Source organism: Trachemys scripta, chromosome 2 (assembly GCF_013100865.1).
Source record: "Trachemys scripta elegans isolate TJP31775 chromosome 2, CAS_Tse_1.0, whole genome shotgun sequence".
Taxonomy (NCBI): domain Eukaryota; kingdom Metazoa; phylum Chordata; order Testudines; family Emydidae; genus Trachemys; species Trachemys scripta.
The window spans coordinates 151,164,907-151,172,595 of record NC_048299.1 but is presented as its reverse complement, the minus strand read 5'-3'; the positions used below and the strand labels follow the sequence as shown (position 1 = coordinate 151,172,595).

Genomic DNA, 7,689 nt, shown 5'->3' with positions numbered 1-7,689 from the left:
CATGGGACTCTCCTCTGTCACAGCCCAGCCTCTCCACCCCGTGTGGTAGGTGTGTAGCATCACTGGGGATGTGATGTGCCTGAGGATGCAGAAGGAATGGGTGGCAAAGCTGGGTTTGAAACTCAGGAGCTCTTGCCACCCCCCTGTTAGGCCTCTTGTCCGTCGCCATAGAGGGAATGTGTATGGGAGCTGGAAACAAGAACCCAGGAGTCTTAGGCCCCTGTCCTGCGCCTGGGCCACATGGGATGGGGTGATTGTGGCGCAAGTCTGTTGGACGTGCAGCATCCTGCAGTCGCTGCTCTGCCCAGCCTCCCAGCTGTGTCCCGTTTCTCTGGCGCGGGGCGTCTCGGTGGCTGGAATGCCAGTGGGGTGGGGACTGAATTGGAAAGGTGGCGGGGGGTCACCGATCCCCAAGAGGTCAAGTTAGGGGGGGAGAAGGGAGAGAATCCAGCCCTTTAAGAAGCACAAACAAAACACTGTGCCAAAGGCCAGGAGCAGCATTCCTGGCGCCTCCTCGCTTCCTGTTTGAAGCTGCATTCCTGCCATGAAGTCACCGCAGAAAGAGCCTGCTCTGGAATGCAGCCTGTGCGCGCTGTGCGGTCAGGGCTGCAAGCGGCAGGCTCTGGGGCAGGGCTCTCTGCCCATGGTGCACCCCGATGTGTGCTAGGGTTCCCCGGGAGCTGCGGGGGACTCCCCTCGCTTAGTCTGAGGCAGAAATTGGCAGCTCTCTCGTTTTCCCTGGGCTGGACTGACTCCAGGGCAAAGAACACCAGGGCACTGGGATTCCTGGGTCTGTTCTGGTGCTGGGAGGGAGTGGGATCTAGTGGTTAGAGGAGGGGGGGCCAGGGCCTCCTATCTCTGTGTACTGCCATCACTTTGGGTGGAGAGAAAGCGAGGCCTAGAGGGGTGCAAGCCAGGACTCCTGGGTTCTGTTCCCTGCTCGAATACTCATAGCTTTGGACAAAAACAACAAGGAGTCTGGTGGCACCTTAAAGACTAACAGATTTATATGGGCATAAGCTTTCGTGAGTAAAAACCTCACTTCCGAAAGCTTATGCCCATATAAATCTGTTAGTCTTTAAGNTGCCTTGTTAGCGGCATCAAGGAGTCTTCAGCATCCATCTCACATCTGCACTGGCTGCAGATCCCCTCCCCAGCAGAGCTCTGGGGTTTGGTTAAAGGGCTGGTGTGTGGCCATCTAACATTAACATGTCTCCACACCGTCTGCTTAGTCCTCAGCTCCATCAGGCTGCCACCAAGGGGTGGGTTAGGACAGTCCCCCTCCCAGCTTTAGTGGTGGGGAAACTGAGGCACGGAGCTTAAGCACCCTGTCCAAAGCTATCAAGTATCAGGGGGTAGCCGTGTTAGTCTGTATCTACAAAAACAACAAGGAGTCTGGTGGCACCTTAAAGACTAACAGATTTATATGGGCATAAGCTTTCGTGAGTGAGGTTTTTACTCACGAAAGCTTATGCCCATATAAATCTGTTAGTCTTTAAGGTGCCACCAGACTCCTTGTTGTTTTTGTAGATACAGACTAACACGGCTACCCCCTGATACTTGATAGCTTTGGACAGGGTGCTTAAGCTCCGTGCCTCAGTTTCCCCACCACTAAAGCTGGGAGGGGGACTGTCCTAACCCACCCCTTGGTGGCAGCCTGATGGAGCTGAGGACTAAGCAGACGGTGTGGAGACATGTTAATGTTAGATGGCCACACACCAGCCCTTTAACCAAACCCCAGAGCTCTGCTGGGGAGGGGATCTGCAGCCAGTGCAGATGTGAGATGGATGCTGAAGACTCCTTGATGCCGCTAACAAGGCAGCTCAACAGCTGCACCTGGATAATCCTCACAGGCCTTTCCTGGGGCCTCCTGTGGTGCAATGAGCCCCAGGCCCTGCCCGCTGCCCCCTTGTTCTCTGTTGGGAAGTGTTAATGGGAAGTGTCAGTGCTTTATTGCTAGCTGTTAGTGGAGGTCTTTGTTCCCCTGAAGGAGGGCCAGGCGGGCTCTTTATCGGCTCCTCTCCAAGCCCAGGGCTGTGTGACTTTGCACTGAGGTGTGCTGGGGGTGCTATCAGGGATTTGCTGCTTATCTGCAGGGCCTTGTGCAGCAGCCAGCTCCCCCTGAGTTTCACTGGGCCCCCTGCTGCCTTGCTGGTTTCAGCAGAGAATCCTGCGCATAGATTAGGAGTGCTGGGCGAATGGGAGCCACATGGACAAGGCCTCCAGTCCTGACCAGGGCACCGCTGCTCCCAGCACCCAGGCCCAGGACCCCTGGGACTCCTTGATGCCGCTAACAAGGCAGCTCAACAGTTCTCTCCCTGGGGGAGAGGCCCATCTATCTTTCCTGGGCTTGGAGTGCTGGTGATGGGCAGGTAGCACGTAGGGGATCCAGGCAAGGCCTTTGCACCCCCATCCCTCTACCTGTGTGCCTGTTCACATTTCAGCTCAGCGTGCCGCTGGGGGACTTCACTGCCATGGTACCTGCCAAACGATGCCCCATGGGGAGGAAGGGGATGTCCCAAAGGACTGATGGAAATGCAGCAGGCCCCGCAGTAATGCGACCATACAGCCCTGGAAAGGCAAAGCACACCTGCACAACGTGCCCTATGGGGTGGGTACCAATATGCCCCAGAGATGCACAATGCACCCCATGAAAGGCATTGACGTGGCTGTAGAAAATCCGTGCTGTATGTGTGTGGCTAGAGAGTTGCCAACCCTCCAGGATTGGCCTGGAGTCTCCTGGAACTGATTTTCCGGTGACTATTGAAAGCAATCTGGGAGATTTGAATAGGATATTTAAAGAAAATGACATTGTCATGTTTGGGGGGCGGGGGAATCTCCCAGAATAGCTTCCATCAAAGTTGGCAACCCTAGGTGTGGCCCTTGTGACGCTGGGAATGCATGGCCAGGCTTGTGTTCAGGGGTTGGTACCATATGGCCCTTAAGCCCTGTATGATGATCGCTCTGAGCTCCCCACCTGCCATCCGGTTTTGGTGTGGAGTCTGGAGCAGCCGTGGCCTGTTAGAACGTGTACCGCAGACTGGCAGGCAGTGGGCCACGCTCCAAGGTTAGCTGGCTAGGAGACATGTTGGCTGGGCTCTGCAGAGGTTGCTGGTTCCCCAGCCCCTGGGCGCTCTGGCAGTTGTTACACATGGTCTCCAGCCCCCTCTCCTGCTGCAGGAAGCTGCTCTTTACCCCCTGCTGGATTAGAAATGAGTCTATCACTGTGCCATTGACCCCTGCCGCGATCCGGAAACGCCTCCCGTTTGCTGGCGTATTGCAGCACCACCTGTTGTGGCTTTCTTCCTCCGAGGGCCCTTCAGCACATCTGCTGGGACTTCAGAGCTGCGAGCTTCCCCAGAGCCGTGCCCTGCCCGTGCCAGCCAGGACTCCAATGGTGTGCACTTCCCCACAGCAGGGCCTGACCTATAAGGTGCAAACACTTCAGCGCCCATGCAAGCCTTCCAGGCCCTTCCACCACACCAAGGATTCTAGGTGGGAGGATTTTTTTGCTTTTGCTTGAACACAGGTTCTATCACTGAGTTATCTCAGCAGTGGCCTGGCCTGTGGCTGGGTTACTTTGCTCTTTCAGAGAGGCAAGACTTGTCCCTAAAAAACCTCCACCAAACTCAAATAAATCGGGGCGGGAGTGAGGTCTAGGAGTTACAGCATGGAGCCTGCCAGGTTCTGGTCCTGGCGCTGAGTAGGAAGTGGGGTGTAGAGAGGTGGTGGGCATCTTCCTTGCCGGGACGCCTGGGTTCAGTTCCAGCCTGGTGCTGCTGTCTCTCTTTGGTTGCAGTCTGTGAAAGGGGAAGAGGGGCGCTGGCGCTGGCCCTGGTGTGAGGGGTGAATCCGTGGCCAACAGGCGCTACGCTAGGTATGTGCGAGGGGCTGGTCCTGGGAACCGGGTAGAAGAGGCCAGCCCTTTGTGTTTGCAGCCCAGCCCTGTCTGCAATCCCATCTGAACTCTGTCCCTTGGGTATACGTGCTCCCCTTGCCCTCGCAGATCCCTGCCTAAGCGCCTGCTGCTGCTGAGGGCTGATTCCGGCTTGTCAGCAGGGGCAGGAGGAGGGGGGCAGGTGAATTCCCGCACGTTCGCCTAAGTCCCTTTATCTCCCTTATCTCTGTCTCCCTCCCTGAAGAGGGACTGACGGGAACAGGAGGCTCAGGCAGGGCTTGCTTCAGCAGCTGCTCCCACCCCTGCATTCTCTGCAGGCCCCGGGAGGGCCTGGGCCCTGATGCACATGGGGGCTCCCCTAGGTGCTGAGGGGCACTGGATACATTCTAGGCCCTTCACGGTTTGTTTCCAAAAAGTGAGGGGGTGGCTGGCCCCTGTCTGGGTCCATGGGTCTGGGTCTTGCTCATGAGTGGCAGGTTGGCGCCTCTCCTGTGCCCCACAAAGTGATGGGCCCATGGGTCCCTGCCTTGCATGCTAAATGGGTGTGTGTGGGTGGGGGGGGGAGGCAGCTGATCCCATTCCAACCAACTTTGGAGGGGGAGCCAGGGGTTGGTGGATTTTCGCCTGGGACCCCGAGTGGGATGCCAGCAGAGCTTCCCTTCTGCTTCCAGCTTCTCTGGCCTGCAAGCAGGCAGGAAGCAACAGCTTGGCTCCCCTCTGCACCACCCAGGGCCTCCCCACCTTGAACCCCACATTCTCTGGCACTCGGTGGCTGAAGGAACCAGCTGCTCCCTCTTGACAGCTTCTTAATGGTGCCTCGATTGCTCCCTCCCTGCTGAGGCGGCACTGCTGGGCTCAGGGCCCCATGGGGGGCAAGAGAAACAAGCCCCCGGAGTGTCTCGTGGGCTCAGCATGATACCTTGGCGTTTCAAGGCTACAGCCTGTGGAGAGGCCACCTGCAGGCCCCCCCTGGAAAGCAAGGCCTGGGCCACTGGGCTCCTGACCTAGCCCGAGGGAACTAGAGCTGGGAGGCTGCCCTGGAGGGGCTGCAAGGAGGAGAGGTGGGTCACCACTGAGGAACGTGGGCTGGGAGTCTCAGCAAGATCTGGGTGCAGGTCGTGGTTCCCTAGGTGCCATGGGGGGGGGGAGGCCATTGCTCCTTGGTCTCGAGCAAGAGGCTTGTGAGGGCTACTTCATGGTCCCCTTCTGTTTACTGAGGCTGCAGGGCACAGTGGCCCCTGTCCAAGCCCCCTTGCTGCAGAAGGGGTGAGGGCCTTGCATCTCCTGCAGTTGGCATAGGGATAGTGCCCTGTGTCCCCTCCTCCTCTTTCACTTCTCTTTGGCTCCTGGAGGGAGTCAGGGACCCAGGTGCTTGGGGCAGCTGGGGAAAGCCCGCAGGGGGATGTGTTTCCCGCCTAGGAGCTGAGTGGAGGGGGCTACTTCCTTTAGCCCTGGGAGCCTCCTGGGCAACAGCGGCAGTAGGCCATGACTGTGCGTGCGGGGAGCCCTGGGCACCTACACGATGCCTGCCTGGGTTGGCCGACATTCCCCACCCCATGCTGGCTTTCTTGGCTGTATCTGTGTGCGCGGGTCCGGCCCTTCTCTTCGCTCCCGAGGGATGGTATGCCCCCACTTCAGTGCACAGCCTTGGACAAGAGAAAGCGGGGTGGGGCGGCCAGGCCCAGGGCTAGATGCGCCCAAGGCAGGAAACAATGCCCTTAATGAATGGAGCATCTCTCCACACCAAGAACTGCCCCTTGTTTGCATCTGCATAGGCAGCCTGCTCTGTGTCTGCATGCCCCGGCACCGAGCCCTGCCCCATGACTGCAGGGGTTTACTTGCCGTGCATCTTAGGACCTGGCCAGGATCTAGTTCAAGGCGTTGGATAAAATCTCATTGCCCCCTTGGACCATCTCCACAAGGCCCCCAGAAGCAATGGGCCAGGCTCTAGTGTCTGCTCAGCTCGAACCCCCTTGTGACTGACACACACACACACCCCCCCCCAGCAGTCACCACCCAAGGAACAGCAGGAAGCTAAGCAGCTATTTACCTTTTGACACCTAATTACCTCTGAGTGCAGCAGGCCTTGGGAGGGATTAGCTGAGGGGCCTTTTGTTCCCTCACCTCTTCACACGCCCTCCCCTGCACGTACATGCCTATCGGCACATACACACATCACCAGGCGCCCGCACACGGGCATGCAGGAGTGTGTGCACACTTGCATGCTCAAATGCATGACCCTATACATCTGAGAACACATGTACTTCCGGGCAGGCACATGTCAACACTCAGGCCCCCCACAGGCCTAAGTGCACACACAACACATGTACACCTGGAGACATGCCTGTAAATATGCATGTAAAACTGCATGTACACCCATGTGCCCTGCACACACCTGCGTATGTTCAGGCATACATATATATACATACATGAGCCTGGGCGGGCATACACCCTATAGGTCTCTGCCCGAGCACCTGCCATCTGGATCTTAGAGCACTTTACAGACCAATGAGGTAAGCCTTGAAACCCCCCTGTGAGGAAGGCAAGTATTCTCCCCAAAGAACAAATGGGGAAACAGGCACAAAGGGAAGTGAGTTGCTCCAGGACACAAGTATCAGGGGGTTGAGTTGGTTTCAGAGAGCGGGGGGTATAGAACCCAGGACTCCTGATTGCTACTCCACCCCTGCTCTAACCACTTGATCATATTCCCTCCTAGGCCCAGCACCAGAACCAAGGAATTCTGCTTCCCAGATCCCTGGAGTTAAGAAGAGAACCCAGGAGCCCGGCCTGTTCTGCATACCCGGTCACGCCCCTTTCACAGACTATGAAGTGAAATGGTTAACACTGTTAATATGTTTGTGAGCTTTAATTAGGCTTCCACATTAACACTCCATCAAGGAAATTCACATCTCCTCATTTTTCAATCTGTCTGCTGATCCTCCCCACCTCCCCCCAGCCCATATTGGCTGGGCTGGGCTGGCTATTAGGGTGCAGGAAACCAGACACTGTCCTGAGTTTGAATGTAAATGCTGAGACTCCGATAGAGAACAGCTGAAAAATCTGGCTGTGTGGATTTGTATTATTGTAGCTGATGGCTTGTCTCACCTTATCTCCATGTGCACAGATAATGAATACCCCCTCCTTCGGAGAGAGAGTGAGTGTGAAAACACACAATTAAAATAGCCATCTATTTTCCAAGGGAATTGTTGTAGCTGGCCATTTTTCTCAGGGGTTACAATGAGTTCAACACTGGAGCAGAAGCCCTGCTGCATGAAACCTGCCGCTCCATAAAATAGATGCCGCACAGGCTGGGGTAAGGCAAGCATCCTCCGTACACTGCTGCCCTTCCAGATGCCTCAGTCCTGCACTGGAGAGATGGGGAAACTGAGGCAAGGTGGAGCCATACAACCTGACCGAGGCTGCAAAACAACTCAATGGCAGGGTAGGAATAGTTGGCTTGTCATCTCTTCAGGGCAGTGGTTGTCTTTTTGTTCTGTTAGTACAGAGTCGAGCACATAGGGAGCTTGGTCCCTTAGCCACTACCCTAAGGAATGGAGCCCTGGGGAACCCTGCCTTCTAGACTCCCCTGCTCTAAACATTGCCCCCCCCAACCCAGGAGGCCTGACTCCTAGTTCCTCTGCTCTAACCATGCTGCACCTCAGTGTTTTGTTTCATTATTCCTTGATGGCTGCAGGTGAGCTCCAGCTCTGAAATAGCAACATGCCCTGAGCAGATGCCAAGCGGAGTTCCCTGCTCTAGCTGCTAGTTCGAAGTGGAGCTCCTTCCTTGTT

The 7,689-nt window shown here is 56.4% G+C and overlaps 1 long non-coding RNA gene across 1 annotated transcript; it reads left to right on the top strand.

Annotated features, from left to right (window-relative positions):
* The first annotated feature begins 2,992 nt into the window (after window positions 1-2,992).
* On the top strand, window positions 2,993-7,101 carry LOC117871599. Its single transcript, XR_004644295.1, has 2 exons — window positions 2,993-3,495; window positions 6,615-7,101. It is a non-coding gene; the product is annotated as an uncharacterized LOC117871599 (long non-coding RNA).
* Window positions 7,102-7,689: the final 588 nt, after the last annotated feature.